Source organism: Agelaius phoeniceus, chromosome 9, assembly GCF_051311805.1.
Source record: "Agelaius phoeniceus isolate bAgePho1 chromosome 9, bAgePho1.hap1, whole genome shotgun sequence".
Lineage (NCBI taxonomy): Eukaryota > Metazoa > Chordata > Aves > Passeriformes > Icteridae > Agelaius > Agelaius phoeniceus.
In genome coordinates, this window is record NC_135273.1 from 30632511 (window position 1) to 30648057 (window position 15547).

Genomic DNA, 15547 nt, shown 5'->3' on the forward strand with positions numbered 1-15547 from the left:
GTACCAGGCTGGTTGTCCCCTGTGCTGTGCAGCCTCCAGGTTCATCGTTTTAGGAACACAAATCAGTAAAAAGACAGAGTAAAAAAAATAGAGGAAGGTAAATCAGAGCTGAGAAATATCTGATTTTTCAGTAATGCCCTGATGGATGTGATAGAAACCCTTAAAACTCCATCATTAATGAAGCTTTTCTCCTACATGCAGGCTCTTTGTTTCTCTGTGGCTGGAACAGGTGGTTTGCAAATGCAGCAAAATTTGTCTCCCCCTTTCCTCCATATCCTAATTTCCTCACCCAGCAGGGTTCTGACTCCATGAGGAAAATGGAATTTCTTGTGCTGCTCACCCAGCCAGCAGCACAGAAGCTGTGTGAGGATACACAGACTTAGCCAGTCAGTGCTTTCTCTTTCAGGGTCCAGTCATAGTAATTGATTTCTTTTTATGTGTAATTTTGGTGTTATTGCCTAAAACTTGGAGTTGAAATTCAACTGTATGAAAGAAATATTTGCATCATCATTATTAATGGGAATTATTGCTGCTTATGCAAAGTTGCTCTTTGTTTTCTGTCAGAATATTTCTCCATGGTGTTGTCACAAAACAAGCCACGATGCCTCGTGTGTGCCACAGGCACCAGTGACAACAGGCAAAGCTCTGCAGCTTGGGTGCTCCTGGAGCCACTCTGGAACTGAGAAGTTGCAGAGAGCCAAGGAACTGGCCCCAGGACCTGGAGAGAGCCAGGAATAATCCTCCTTTTGTAATGTCAGTTTTACCATGGGGCAGGGAAGGCCAGCCCTGCTGAGTCCATCCTGGGGGAATATGGACATTTGAGGGAGCACAGTGCTCATTTATTTTAATTTTCTCCAGGTGTATTGATGGGAGTCTTGTTACTGACCTGTTCCATCAATCTGTATTGCAGAGAAGCAGCAATAATTACATGCTTTAAAGCAGCCTGCATGTAGAACCAATATCTATGTATATAATGTCCACATGCTGCCTTTTCATGCACTTGGAAAGATTAGTCCCTTTTTACAGCAGGAAATAGAGGGTTAGGCAGGATCTGTCACGAGCTGCTGTGGGTGAACAGGATTGTGGTCCTCCTGTGGAGGAGCAGTGAAAGACTTGACAGCTCATTATTACAGATTTGTGCTGAGCACTGGCCGGGGTGGGGAGGGCTTGATTGGGTCTCAGAGCAGAAACGCTGCAGGTGAGCTGGCTGGATGTGTCAGAGCCACAGGGAGGGATGCTGCCAGGACCTCTGGCTCCTCTGGGCCTTTCTCTGCTGTTCTGAACTCATTGAAGGTGCCAGGGAAAGGCAGAGTGCTGGGGGAGGCTGTGCTGGGACTCACCAGGAGAACCACTGGGATCAGTGCCCTGGGGAGGCAGGAAGGGAATGTTGGGGGTGACAGCAAACTGGAGGGGTTTGCATCCTTGAAGGTGCTCAGGAGCTGAGTGGATAAAGCCCTGAGCAGCCTGGCCTTGCCTCAGAGGTGGCCTGTGGGAACCCAGAACATCCCTTTGGCTGTCCAGGACCCCTGCCAGGGGGCTCAGAGACCCTGGCACAGAGCCCAAAACACCTGTGGGTTTGATTATGACCCATGGAGCAAGTTCCCAACCTTAGATGAAGATCTGCAAGCCATGACAAATTAAGTAGAATGACAGTGAATTTATCACAAGGTGAAAAAGTAGATTTTGGGGTTTCTAGAATGGGGGTTCAGGAGGCAAGATGGAGGAATCTGGGTGTGTCCACCTTCTTGGCCTCCATCTTCTGCTGTGATGTTGGCACTTACAGATTGGTTTAGAGTAGAAGCTCAGTGTCTAACATTGATAGGTATTGGAAAGCAATTGTAAATATTGTTCCCATAGTTTTTAGTATAAAGATATAACACTGCCCTGAGGGCAGGCAGAGTGCCTGGAACTGTCCTGCTGGACGGACCTCGGCAGGAGGAGAAAATTTTTTATAGATAAGATACACTAAACAACCTTGAAACCGAGAAATGAAAGGCCCTGACTCCTTCTTCAAGTGCTGGGCTGGGAAAAGAGACTTTCAAACTCTTGTCAGGGTCACTCTGACAAGCTAGAAATCCTGACAGTGGCCTTGCCTCAAGCAGGAGCTTGGAGTGGCTCCAATCCTCCTGTGACCTGTGTCTCCAGGTGCAGAGCTCCTGCCTTTTGCAAAAGCCACCACAAATTTCAGCTGTTCTCCCAGGGGTTGGTGCTCTTGTAAGAAGAGCAGCAGAGTGGCCTTTGGTGCTGAAATCAGGAGTGGGTTGTAAAGAAGGAGCACTGAAAGCTTTGTCTGACATGGGAAGCCAAGGCACAGCATTTGGAAAGGAAGGGTTCCCAGGAGACAGGCTGAACACAAAATATGCCTGACAGGCCCTTAGCAGGCACCTTTCACACTCTCATCCAAAGCTGACATGGCTAAGATGGCATTTTTTATTCTGGCCAGATTTATGTTCCCACAGTCAGAAGCTTTTCTTAGAGAAGTTTCTGCTTCCTGCCCTCTGGGGTCTGTGGCTGCATTTCTGATGCAGTGTCCCCAAACCCCCTCATGGTGCAAGATTGTGTAGAGCTTTAGAGAAAGTTATTGCAGCCTTGCTCTTGAGGGTTTCAAAGACAGGGTTTGAGAAGGAGGCCAAGGCAGTAGGAGAAATTCTCAGCAGGAATCTGACAGAGAGTCAGGTTCAGCACATCAACACTTGATAGAGAAAAATATGTTTGTTGTCCAGGAAAGGGGCTGGAGCCCCAGGAGGGGCTGAGGGAGCTGGGCAGGGGCTGAGCCTGGAGCAAAGGAGGCTCAGGGGGCCCTTGTGGCTCTGCACAACTCCCTGCCAGGAGGGGACAGCCAGGGGGGGCCGGGCTGTGCTGCCAGGGAACAGGGACAGGACAAGGGCCAAGGGCCTCAAGCTGGGCCAGGGGAGGCTCAGCTTGGACAGCAGCAGCAATTTCTGCATGCAAAGGGTGCTCAGGCCTTGGCAGGGGCTGCCCAGGGAGCTTTGCAGTGCCCAGCCCTGCAGGTGTCCCAGCAAGGGCTGCAGGTGGCACTCAGTGCTCTGGGCTGGGGACAAGGTGGGCACTGGGCACAACTGGGACTTGGTGATCCTGGAGGGATTTTCCATCCTCAGTGATCCTGGGATTCTGTGATTTAACCTAAGACTTGGAAATCCATGGAGTATGAACCTTGCAACTTTCTCATTATTCTTTTTTAGTTTGACAACTCCTCTGGCTTTTTCTAAGGAGCTTTTCTAATTAAGATCCAGCCTCTGGCTGCTTTAACTTCTCTTCTAGTTTCTTGTTCTATTAGGTATTCCTGTTTTTATTGGATGTTTTCTAAATGTGCAGGTGGTGTCTAGTGGTAGCAGTGGGTTAGAACAGCAGCAAGATCTCAATTGCTGGTTTAGTTCTAAAATACTCAGTTTATAGACATTGTTCTAGGACAGAGAAGAGCTGCACTGCCTTGGTTCTGAGCAACAATCATCATCCACTCTGTCCTCAGAACTTCAGCTGAGGTCAATCCCTGATATTTATCAGGTGTTTATGTCATTGCTCTCAAATGGGTTCCTTCCAAGACAAAGGAGGGACAACCTGGACAAGGCCAGAGCTGCCCTGCCCTGCCCCAAATGGCAGCTGATTGTGGGGTCTGCAGAGGGCACTGGGAAAACCTCTGATCTGGGGAAACATCTGCCTGGGGGCTGCTGACTTCTGCTCTGAAAGGGAGTGAATTATTACCCTGAAGCAAAGAGAGCCTGTGACACATGGAATTGCAGAGTCATTGATCTGTAAAAGATCTCCAGGATCTCATGAAGCCCAAGCAGCACCATCACCCTGTTCACCACTAACCCACGTCCCCAGGTGCCACAGCCACGAGATTTTTGAACGCTGCCAGAGATGGTGACACCACCACTGCCTTGGGCAGCCTGTGACAAGGATCTACAACCCTTTCCAGGGAGAAATCAATCCTGATGTCCAACCTCAACCTCCCCTGGCATGGCTTGAGGTCATTTCCTTTTGTTAAACAGGACTGGCCTGGGACTGAACCTGGGGTCACCACTGCTGACCAGCTGGGAAATAGAGCTCAAAAAACCTCTCAAGGCTCAGGTATGTGTTCAGCTTTGTCTTAAGTCACCATAAAGGCTTTGAGTCCACTAATAGGAAGTTTAAAAATATTTTTTTCCTATTCCTGGTGAATTTGCACAGAATGGACTCCATTGACAAATGTGTTCTCTCTTTGCTGTTGCATTGCTTTTGGTGGATAGCAACCAGGTGTCCCCCATGACTGGGGAGATTTTTATGTCACCTGAAGGATTTGCTCTCCATGACTTTTCTGTGCTGCCTTCTGCTGTGCTGATAATGTGTCTGCACTGCCCTTGGGATAAGGGGACAGAGCACATGGTCCAGAGAAACACTCAATCCCAGTGTTTTGGGTGTTTTGGGATCTTTAGCTCATCTCATTCCAGTCCCCCTGCTCTGGGTACCCTCCACTACCCCAAGTAGCTTCAACCTGGCCTGGGCTTAATGGAGTTTTTAAGAATTTGAGTTCCTCCTTTATAGAAATTTCATTTACATCTTAAAGAGCTTTGACTGCATCAGCACTCTGTGTTCATGCATGGATGGAACAGACCAAGAGAACTTTTGGAAGATGCCTTCTTTATTTGTTTTGTATTCAACCTTAATGAGCAATTATCTGATTTTTCTCCTGTTCAGTACTTTATCTGTCTCATATGGAGGTTGGTGGCTGCTTTTAAAATGTAACAAATCCACAAGCAATTAGGGCAAATACATATCAATCAAAACAATGTTTTCCCGGGGTAAAAATGAGTTACAGAGCAACCCAAAAACCACCAGAGAGTGGAAAGTGTTGAGAGCATGAGAGCATGATTTTTGAGTGCTCTTCTCCAAACTGTTATAAAATCTGATTTATTTCAACTGCTGAGTGTGGCAGGACTGTCTGCAAGCGGCAGAACTGCAAGCAAAAGGAGCTTCTAAAAATGCTGATTTTAGTTGCAGGCAGTAATTAGGAGAACAGTGAACTCTGGGGCAGAAAACAAAGCCTGGCACATCTATCATTTCACACCTCTTTGGTGAGGTGCTAATGAGATTTGAACACTACACAGGTCTGGATGTGGCCTGTGCACTCAGCCAGACAAACACTTCAGGAGTGTTTATACAGTGGCTACTTTGATTGTCTGCAATATCAGTTACTCCTTTAATAATGCATTTCTATGTTTATTGTGCTGGAGAGCAAAGCTGCTTCTGCATGCAGAATCTTCCCTCTCCTGCCAGCAGACCCAGCTTACCTGGTGCTGCTGCACCACCACCCACCTGCTGTGGGCTCTGGAGCTGCTTTCTTAATTGCAACCAAATCATTTACGCCAAATAATGCCGCATTACAACAGCATAATTCAATTTGCAGCTGTTCATTATATTTGCATTACCCTTCAGCTCTGGCACCCTCCCAGGGAAGGACCCAGGAGGAGCAGGTGAGACAGTTTCCTGGAGGGATAAAATTGCATTCCACAAAGCCCAGTGCCAGGTCTTTCCTGTGGCAGAATTCTGGCATCATTATATTCTCTGCATTTCACTTGTGTCATGCTGAAAAATAATAATAATGAGGGTTTTCTTCCTAGACTTTCAAATCAAGATTACAGTCTCTTGCTATTTTAACTTAATCATGTTCTATTATCAAAAATAAGGGGGTTTTAAGATGCATTATACATGTTGTTTATGTTTGAACATTGGAGGGAGCTTTTATTTTAAAACCTGTACTGAATTGTGCACTACATTGATAGATGCCAAGGCCAGAGGAAATTCAGGCTGCCTCACAATTATTGCCTAATGAACACAGTAATGAAACTTGGGAGCATTTGGCTTTTTGTAGTACTTTGAATTTAATGTATATGGTTCAAGGCATTTACTCCGTTATGACTTAAGGTATTAGCAAGCAGAATACAGTTTATTAACCATTCTACTGTTTGTCTGGAAGTATTTATAGTAAACTTTTACAATTAATCAAAAGCAGACATTGTAAAAACAAAAATCTGATTTATTGCCAAGCTCATAAATGTCAAGTGTACTGTTATGCAGGCTTTGTATTACTTCAGTTGCAACTTTAAAGAATGTTTTAAGTGATTGGAAAAAGGAAGTTTATTAAAGGCTCAGCAGGTCTTCTCTGCTCTCTGCTGTTATTAATGTAAATCATGGCATCGTGTGATAGAGGAACAACATGGTGGGAGGAGTTTTTAATCAGGTTTTCTCTGTGACTACCAGCACCTCCAGGAAGAACTTAAAACCCAGACCACTGTGTTTCCTCTGGCAAACAAAAGCAAGGAAATTTCAGAAGAGAGAAAGGAGAGTGCAAACCAGCCAGGGTGGCTTTAATTGCTGAAGTTTTCTTTGGGTCACAGCTTAGTAGCCTGTGATGTTTGTCAGGAAATTCACCTCTCCCACCTCTTTGCCAGTGTCTGTAGCTGGCTTTATCTGCAGTGCAAGATGCTGTGCTTGAGGCAGAGCTGATTTGTGGGGCAGCACTATTTCATCTCTGCTGGGAAAGTAAAATCATTTTGGGCAGGATCTGACCTCGGGTTCTGGTTGGCAGCTGTTGGCACCCACTGCCATGGTGGGCTCACACCCAGGGGGCTCAAACACAGCCACAGCAGGGAAGCCCCTGGCTCTGCCTCAGCTTCTCCCTGGCTCATTTTAATGTTTGAGCCATGTGGGTGAGGAGAGTGAACTTTGTTTTTCACAGCAGCCTCACAAATGTGTGTGTGACAGAGCAAGCCAACCAAGAGGCTCTCACCTTTCTGCTTACAAAGCAGCACTGCCTGAGACTCAAATCAAACCAGTCCCATGGATAAGATCCATTCCTGGGACACCACTGGGTTGTTTCTGTCATTGGTGAATGCCCTTTGCAGAGTTTGACTTGCCTTGGAGTGATGGTTATTCAGCAGGCAGGGATTTGATTGTGGCTTTCAGCAGTGCCAGCCCACATCCAGCTCACTGACCTGCACAGACTGGGGTTTAATCTCCAAATGGAAAGGTATGGACAGGTTTCTGGTTTCAGCCTGAAAGAAATAATGTCCTCAAAATTCTGCCTTTTAAAGGTGGTATTTGGAATATTTAATTGCTTCTCTGAAATGAAATCATGGAATGGTTGAGGTTGGAAGGGACCTAGTTCCAAATTCCCCTGCCAAGGCCACAGCTCCAGCCCTTCCCTCTCTGATTTCTGCTCCTACAGGGAAACACACCTCAGCTGAATTGTCCTTGGTACTTCTCTTGTGGTGAGAGGGTTTGAAGTGGCTGACTGGACCCAAGTTGGGACAAAATTTGGCTTTCAGTCCCTTAGAAAGTCTTCAACATTTCATTCAGCGTCTGCTTTCATGAGAATTGACCTCAGCTTCTGCATGGGGTTGGACAGGGAGATGTCACACCTAACCCAAGCTGGCTGCCAGGTCCCTCCTGCCTCCTCCCTGCAGAGCTGCTCAGAACAGCCAAATTACCCACAAAACAGGGAGACAGAACTGGAGAAAATGGCCCTGCTTGTCTGAGGTACTCTGTAATATTTGTCATCTGTGGATAAGCAGCAATCAACAAAACTCACAATAAGCTGTAAGTGCTCTAAATGTCATAATGAGCTCAGGCACTGAAATCTGAATGCCATTTGTGTTGCCCTTTGATAATAATTTGTGATTGCCACTCAAGGAGGCAATCATGTATCCAGCACAGCTAAAAATGAGATGCATAACCCTGGCTTTCCATTCCAGCCTGAGCTGCTGTGAAGTGCACTAAAAGCATCTTTGGCTGCATTTGTGTTCACATGTTTCACACCCATGTCATGTACTGCAAGAGAAGGGAACCTTAAACAACAATTTATTTGAGGGAAAGGGGTGTAGATTACAGGTATTCTTTGCAGAACATTGCACATACTGTTCTAGCTCATAAAATACATGCTAGGATGCTAACAACATCTGGTCCCTTTCCTGCCCCTCCTAAAATGTTTGGAAAATCTTGCTAATCCAGCTCTTTTATGTTAAATACCTTTCTGGGAACTGTTTTGTTCTTTTTTTGTTGTTGGTTTTTTTTTTTTTTTCCTTCTTCCTTTTTTACTTAGTTATTGCTGACTGTTGAAGTGTTTTGGCTTCATTTTCAGACTGTAACACCTTTTGTTTGCCTTCTGCCTCCAGACAGAAAATTTTTTTAATATTTTCTTATCGTCAGAATTTCATGAAAGGATGCCCAGCTGTGAGACTCCTTCTCGTTGCTTTTTCTCCCTGTGTTTAAATGCCAGTTTAATCACAAATGTATTGTAAAACTGTGTTTCATGTATTGCAAGCCCCTTTTTGATAGTGCTGTACTTCAGTAGCTGTATTTGGTGTATTTGTGCAAGGCTGTGCTCAGTGTTACAGAATGAGGAGGCTGTGAACAGGAAGGGGCTGCCCAAGCAGGAGCAGGAAACTGTTGGCAAGGCTAAAGCATCTCCAGAGGGAACAAGCTGCAGGGAATGTGGGATTGTGCCCTGATCTGGTGCCTCTCTGAGAGGTCACTGTGGCCATCTGTCCCCCATGTCAGGGGAACACAGGACACAGCTTTTGTGCCCTAGTTAATGTGAAGGACACAAGGAAATAGCAGCAGGAAGGGGAATCACACCTGATGCTGAAATGTCCCCTGGGAGTGAGAAAGGTGATTCTGGATCCCTGAGTTTGATGGATTCCTCTCCCAGGAGGGAAAGGAGCTGAGCATTTCTCTGCTCATGGCAGAGCAGATCTGTGCCCCATACCCTGACACATGGCAGGAAAATGGCCCAAAAGGGTCTGGAGACACAACAGGAGCTGGACTCCAGAGGAGTGACACCTCTGCTGTTTGCTTTGAGCAAGAAGGTTTGGTAGCTCATTCCAAAAGTCCACTCCTATCCTTCAAGTAACACCTTTGCTCACCATAGTTGCCAGTTTCTCATTTTTAGCAGGACTGGGTTTAGGTATTTTAATCACAAATATTATATTTTTTTTGCCTAAAAAGCAGTGACTGCACCACATATTCAGCAAAAAAGAAATTCTCTGTGAAAATAAGACACTAATCTTTGAGGCAGAAATTTCTTCCCAGTTCCTGCATGGAGCAAACATCACTTCACACTTTGTGGATTTTGCAAACAGCCTTAGAAAAACACCTGTGTTCAGCAAGGGTGTATAAAACATGCATCAAATCTTGTAATTATAAGTCACATACATCTGAACATTTGCTGTGGTTGCTCTTAAATATGTTGTATAAATTTCCTGAAATTTGAGACGTGGCTCAGCAAGCCAGATAAATGTAGAAAATACAGCTTGGGTACTAAATATGATCATTTGCTAATGAACTTTTTGGGCTTTTCAACCAGCAAACCTCCAGAGAGAATGAATAAAGTGATTCCATCGGGTACTGGAAGAGAAGGATGCTGCAGTCAGGAATCCTGAAAGTGAGCTTGGAACTGCCTTTGTCCAGAGGCTTGGAAAAGATGAGATTCACAGAAGGTAACACCAAGTATCCTTTATTAAACCAAGTGATGCATTGTAGCTGGAAAAAACAGATGAGGTTGGGGTCCTGCTGTGTCCTCAACAGGCTAACCTCAAAAAGAAAGAGAAAACATTATAGGAAAAGGTCAACTCACTCTTGGAATAGAAGGAAACTTAGCAGGGGAAGAGGTGATGAGTAAAGTGGAATACAGAGGTGTCATCAGGAGCTAAAGAGAGAAGTTTGTACTGTTAGAAACCTTAGTCAATGGTAATCAGATGTTCAAATAATGTGTTTCTTTGTGGAAAAAATTAATTTAATAAACCCCAACCTTTGAAAGAGTTTCTAGGAATGAGGAATCAAAGTATGAGAGATGTAGCCCCTGGCACACTTAGCACATCCCTGGGAATGGAAATACTGAAGAAGTTAGAGCAGAAACTCAAATATTTGTCTTTCATATGGCATACAAATGTATCTTTTATGTATTTTAAAGAGGTTATTAACTTAATCTATTGTTTTAAAGAAAACATGCTGTGAAGATTCAGGATTACAGGGAGCAACCATCCCAGAAGAAAATATTACTGAAGGAAAAATATTTTTTCTTTTAAATAATAACAGCAACTATTTGCTTTTTCAATACTCAATACTACCATGCTTTGTAATAACACTGGGTCTTCCCAGCAGCTGGGAAAGAGAGGGGAAGCACAGCAGGGACTCCTGCCACTGTCCCAGGCTGCTCCAGCCTGGCCTTGGGCACTGCCAGGGATCCAGGGGCAGCCCCAGCTGCTCTGGGCACCCTGTGCCAGGGCCTGCCCACCCTCACAGGGAACAATTCCTCATTCCCAATGTCCCATCCAGCCCTGCCCTCTGGCACTGGGAGCCATTCCCTGTGTCCTGTCCCTCCATGCCTTGTCCCCAGTCCCTCTCCAGCTCTCCTGGAGCCCCTTTAGGCCCTGGCAGGGGCTCTGAGCTCTCCCTGGAGCCTTCTCCTCTCCAGGTGAGCACCCCCAGCTCTCCCAGCCTGGCTCCAGCCCTGGAGCATCTCTGTGTCTCTGCTCCAGCCCCACCAGTGCCTGTTCCTGCCTTGCTACCAGCTTTGAGAAATCACTTCAGCTTGGAATTGATTATTCTGGGCTTGGATTTGGATTGATCCCTGACTGTGGGGCTGCTGCACAGCTGCTCTGAGCAGCCCCAAGAAATACAGCTTGCTAGAGTTCATACTTTGGAGGTTTTTATCCCAAAAGATTTCATTTATTTACCAAGCAAGTAATGCATGGCTGGTAAGTAAAAACTTATGATTTACAGTGCACTGTCCAGTAGTCTCAATGATCTCAAGTTGCACCAGAAAAGGCTCAGTTTGGATATTAGGCAAAATTTCTTCATTGAAAGAGTGAAAACCCCCCTAACTAAAAGATAAAAAACCATCAAATCAATAATCTCTCTTAATTTTTATCAACCATCCTGTCATCAGCATTTAGTTTTTCACTCTGGAATCCTCTCTTCCTTCCCTCTTAGAATTTAAATTGATTTGTCTCTACACAGAGTAGCCCCATTTCACCTTCTTTTTTTCCTGTTAACAAAAATACAGCAGTCATAGGAATTGTCTTTTATTTGGTTTGATGTAATTGTGCTGGAGGCTGGAGCTCTGAATTATCAAATACTTAGTCTGAATCAACAGGAGAAGAAGGCTGAGCTACATTAGGAAGGGTTAACTGTGTTTTCACTGTTGGACTCAAATCCAGGCCTCTGTCTGGGACACCCTGGGAACTGATGCTCTAAAATATCTGCATGTCACAGAGATCCTTAATGTTTTACCTTCTTTTCCACTTTTCATCTTCTTTGTTCTGGATTTGAAACTACAGTGAACACTGCAATGGGCTAATTGAAACAAACTATTGAAATGTCACTGTGCCTTCTCTTTATGGAAACTTTTACATTTCTGTCCTTCTAAAATGGTGAATGGTGCTTTGGTACTGAGTTTTAAGATACAGAGTTCATTTTAGTGTGTCCTCATCATCCTGAAATCCATGTAAATCATTACAATCTTGACATTTGTGTGTAAGGTCTGTGTCCTATAAACTATTAATGAAACATCTAAGGACTGGAATATATAAACTGGAGATTTAACTGGACTTTAGGATCTTTTGATTAAAAATACATGTCAGGATGAAATATTAATAGATCTGTGTATGTCCTGGTGATCAGATTGCCTGAGTGTCCAGACAGGCTCTTGGATTATGTTTGTGTGGTAGATGCTCATCACACCTGAAAATTAAAGCCCAGCATCAGCAAAATACACAAGAGCAATAACAGTGAAGTGTTAATGCAGGAGAATGGGACAGTTTGGAGTATTATGGGATGTATTTCCACAAAATAATAAGCCAAAGTTATTCTCAAGGCTGTTTATTCCAAGTTATCCCTCAAATCTTCTCCTTACTTGAATTTGTTATTTAATTCTTGCTCTGGTGATGAAGGAACATCTGACAGTGCTATCGAGTGGACTGACCTGGGTGGTCCCTCATGCTGAGAACCCCTGGCTCAGTTTGAGTTTTATTTCTGTTTTCCTATAGCTCAAATTATGGTAGGAAGATAAAAAACAGTGGAAGGCAAAACCCCTGTGCTGGAAGACTCACAGAAGAAACAGAAAAACCTCTGAGTCTGCTGTAGATATTTGAGAATAATTAAGCTTGACAGAGGAGGAGAAAGGGATGAGGGAAGAAAGTAACAGGGTGCAGGAGATCCAAATATTTTGGTCCATTTTATAAATATCTGTGTCTATAACATGTTTTTTGTTTGTTTTGACAGTTTTCCTCCTCCATGTAGAATGTATTTTCCAGTGTAAATGGGTTGTATTTCAAACTGAGAAGGTGTGAAAATCTCTAGGACCTGAGGGAATGGCTGGAGCTGCATCAGGAGAGGTTTGGGTTGGATTTCAGGGCAAGGTTCTTCCCCCAGAGGGTGCTGGCACTGCCCAGGCTGCCCAGGGAATGGGCACAGCCCTGAGGCTGCCAGAGCTCCAGGAGAGCTTGGATAACATTCCCAGGGATGCCCAGGGTGGGATTGTTGGGTGTCTGGGCAGGGACAGGAGCTGGATCCATGATCCTTGTGGGTCCCTCCCAGCTCAGGATATTCCATCATTCCCTGATTCTTTGGGATTCATAACAAAGTACCCAACTCCCCCTTTTTCTCCTCCAAGAATTTCCTTGGTAGGAGACAATCCCATTGTCTGCAGGGCTGTGGATGCTCCTCCACTCCTCATTTCAGCCCTTCCTTTCCTGGCTGGAGCTCTCCTGTCTCTGGGGCTCAGGATGCACCAGGAGGCAAAGCCAAGCTCACACCCACTCCTCCAAGCCTTCTCTGCTCAACCAGGCTGGGGATGCTTTCCATCATTTCTTTTCTTCTCTCTCCCAGCATTTCCTGACAGAAAGTCCTCCTGCTGGTGAAACAAAAGTGAGAAATGCCCAGAGCTGGCAGGGTGGGGAAGCTTGCAGGTACATGTGCACCTGGGATTTGTGAAAGAGAGACCACCACCTCTCCAGTAACACAGGTCCTGCTCTCGTACCCAAAGCTAGGTTACACTGAATATTTAATATATAAAGGAAGGTTGTCTGGTCTTATGAGTCTTTTGGAAGCTCTGCTAACTTGCTGAGGTGAGGATACAAAGGAATATTTCATTCTTGAATGAAATTTGGTCTTAGAGTAAGAAAGACATGGGAGTCAATGAAAAGAACTTAAAAGGAACTTAAAAAGTTCCTAAAAAAAAGAACTTAAGAGGTGTTCAACTGGAAGTTTAAGAAGAGACAACCTTCCTTATATATTATATATTCAGTGTAATCTCACTGTACTTTTTTTATTGGGAAGGTGGTGGGGGTCTGTAAAAAATTTTTAGTGGCAATTTAATCTTAGAGAAAATCTTCCTTCAGAAGCAGCTGAAACCATTAAATGTTTAAAGTATTAAATAATTCCATGGTCTGAGGACTGGACAGTATGGCAGTGTGGAACTAACAGCCCAGAAAATGCTGACCACTTTCTGTCTTTCCTTTTGCTCTGTGCAGGAAACAAAGATAGAATTGTTCTTATCTGTTGGAAGTGGAGGCAAATCCCTTTGCTTTTACTCCTGAATATCACATTGGCTGTTCTGTATATGTTTACAATACATATTGCAGTTATCCTTTACAAAAAAAGATAACCCCCCCCCCCCCTATTTAATTTCTGTTTGTTCTTGAGCACAGGAGGTTTGTTTATAAGAGGACTGGCTTTGTGATCTCATTCTCCATAGGCATTAAGCAGAAATAAGTCCAGATAATGAGCAGCCATAAAATAATGCATAACTGGATGAAAACTGTGTCTGCCTGTCCTTAATCCAATCCAAATTTGCCTGCAGTGCTTTGCATTTGCAGTCAGAGTTTTGCTGACATGGTCTGGGTAAGTAGCTATCTGTGGCCATCATTTATCTGTTCAGCACAAGCAGAACACTCCTGGAGAAGCAATGAGATGAAACTTGAGCTCAAAAGGCAGGCTCAGATTAGAGAACCTATAGAGAAATGCAAAAATAGCCCTGGTAAGGAAGAGTGAAAGAATTCAAGCCAGACAATGGCCTTGTAAGAGGATTTCCAAGATTGAGATAAGGCCTCTGCTGAAGCAGTGGAAGGAGGGGAGGATTTTTACAGTCACCCCCAGAGTGGGTGAATGTGTTTGTCTACAGCCAGAAGGGCATCATGAGACTGCAGAGCTAAATAATGGAGAAACTTCTTTTAGGAATGCCACTGGGGCTGCCCCTGGATCCCTGCAAGTGTCCACAGCCAGGCTGGACAGGGCTTGGAGCAGCCTGGGACAGTGGAAGGTGTCCCTGCCCCTGGCAGGGGTGGCACTGCATGGGCTTTGATGTCCCTCCCCACCCAAACCATCCCGGGATTCTGTGACAATCTGTGATTCTGAGAAAGCCAGAGCTTAGTTTCTGTTCTTTAGAAAACACAGAATTCAGAAGTTGGTTACAATGGCATCCTGCAGGACCTCTCTCCTACTGGAAACTCATTTTTCCTTCTGTATTTGCATTTGGAAATTTTTTAAATACCCCAAGTTAACTAAATGCAAATGCATGACAAAAACCTTCCTCCATGGAAAGCTGGCTAAATAAATATATACAACAAATAGATTTATTTTTTCCTTTGGCTGAAAGCACTGCATTTACCTCTGTTCTGAGAACCTTCAACCCTTCTGCTTGATGCTCTGACAGGGTCAGACTGACAGAGTGCTTGTTTTCATCTTGGCAGCTCTTTTGCAAAACATTCCAGAATGTACACAAACTTTCTTTTACTTCTGGCTGTTTATTTAAGTGTCAGAAGTTGAAAGAGCAAACATTAATATTTGCAGGCACTCTGAGAAGTCCTAGCCTGGATTTCCATGTGAATCCCTGTTCCAGCAGCTCCCATGGGCTGGAGAGCAGCTTTTCCACCCTCTGTTTGCCCTGGGCTCTAAGGAAGCTCCTTTAACTGCAGGTGTTCTTTCTTTTCTCCACTGTTTTAGCTCCCTGTGTAGCTGCTTTTGTCCAGTGAGCCACATGTGTTCTTTGAAAAGCCTGATTTTCCACCTGTTCTGCCAGTTTTAATGGTTCTGTTTTTGTTAAACGTGGCCCTGTTGCTCCAAATTCTGTCCAGAGACACAAATTTACCAAAGAACCTGGGGCTGCTGCAGGGCAGAGAACTTCTTTCTAAAACAAACAAAAAAGGAGATCATATTCCTTGGTGAAAAGGATGTTTTGTTCCTCTTCTTTCTTTCTCAGCTTTTTTTTTCCATTCCCAGCTTTAGCTGTGTGTTCACACTGCCCAGTGCCTGTGTGAGGGTGGTTATTTCTGTGCACAGGCAGGTTCAGGTGCATGTTCTTGGTAAGCTGCTGTGGTAGCACAGTAATGTATCCTAGCATCACTCTTTTCTTCAGGATACAACATTCCTGGCTTGCACTGTAGGCTAGGGAAAAGCAAGAAAAAAACACTCAGACATTTTGAATTATTGTGTGGGAAAATAAAGTGTTGCCAGAATGCTGCCCAAAAAATCAGTGTGAGAATTAAAA

General features: G+C 44.6%; 1 long non-coding RNA gene across 1 annotated transcript in view; it reads left to right on the plus strand.

The window, feature by feature from the left end:
- LOC143694828 (uncharacterized) overlaps positions 1 to 15547 on the plus strand; it is a 91519-nt gene that overhangs the window by 35317 nt on the left and 40655 nt on the right. Inside the window, exon 7 of the long non-coding RNA XR_013183545.1 lies at positions 9365 to 9497. This is a non-coding gene — a long non-coding RNA (uncharacterized LOC143694828). The remainder of the gene's footprint in view (positions 1 to 9364; positions 9498 to 15547) is intronic.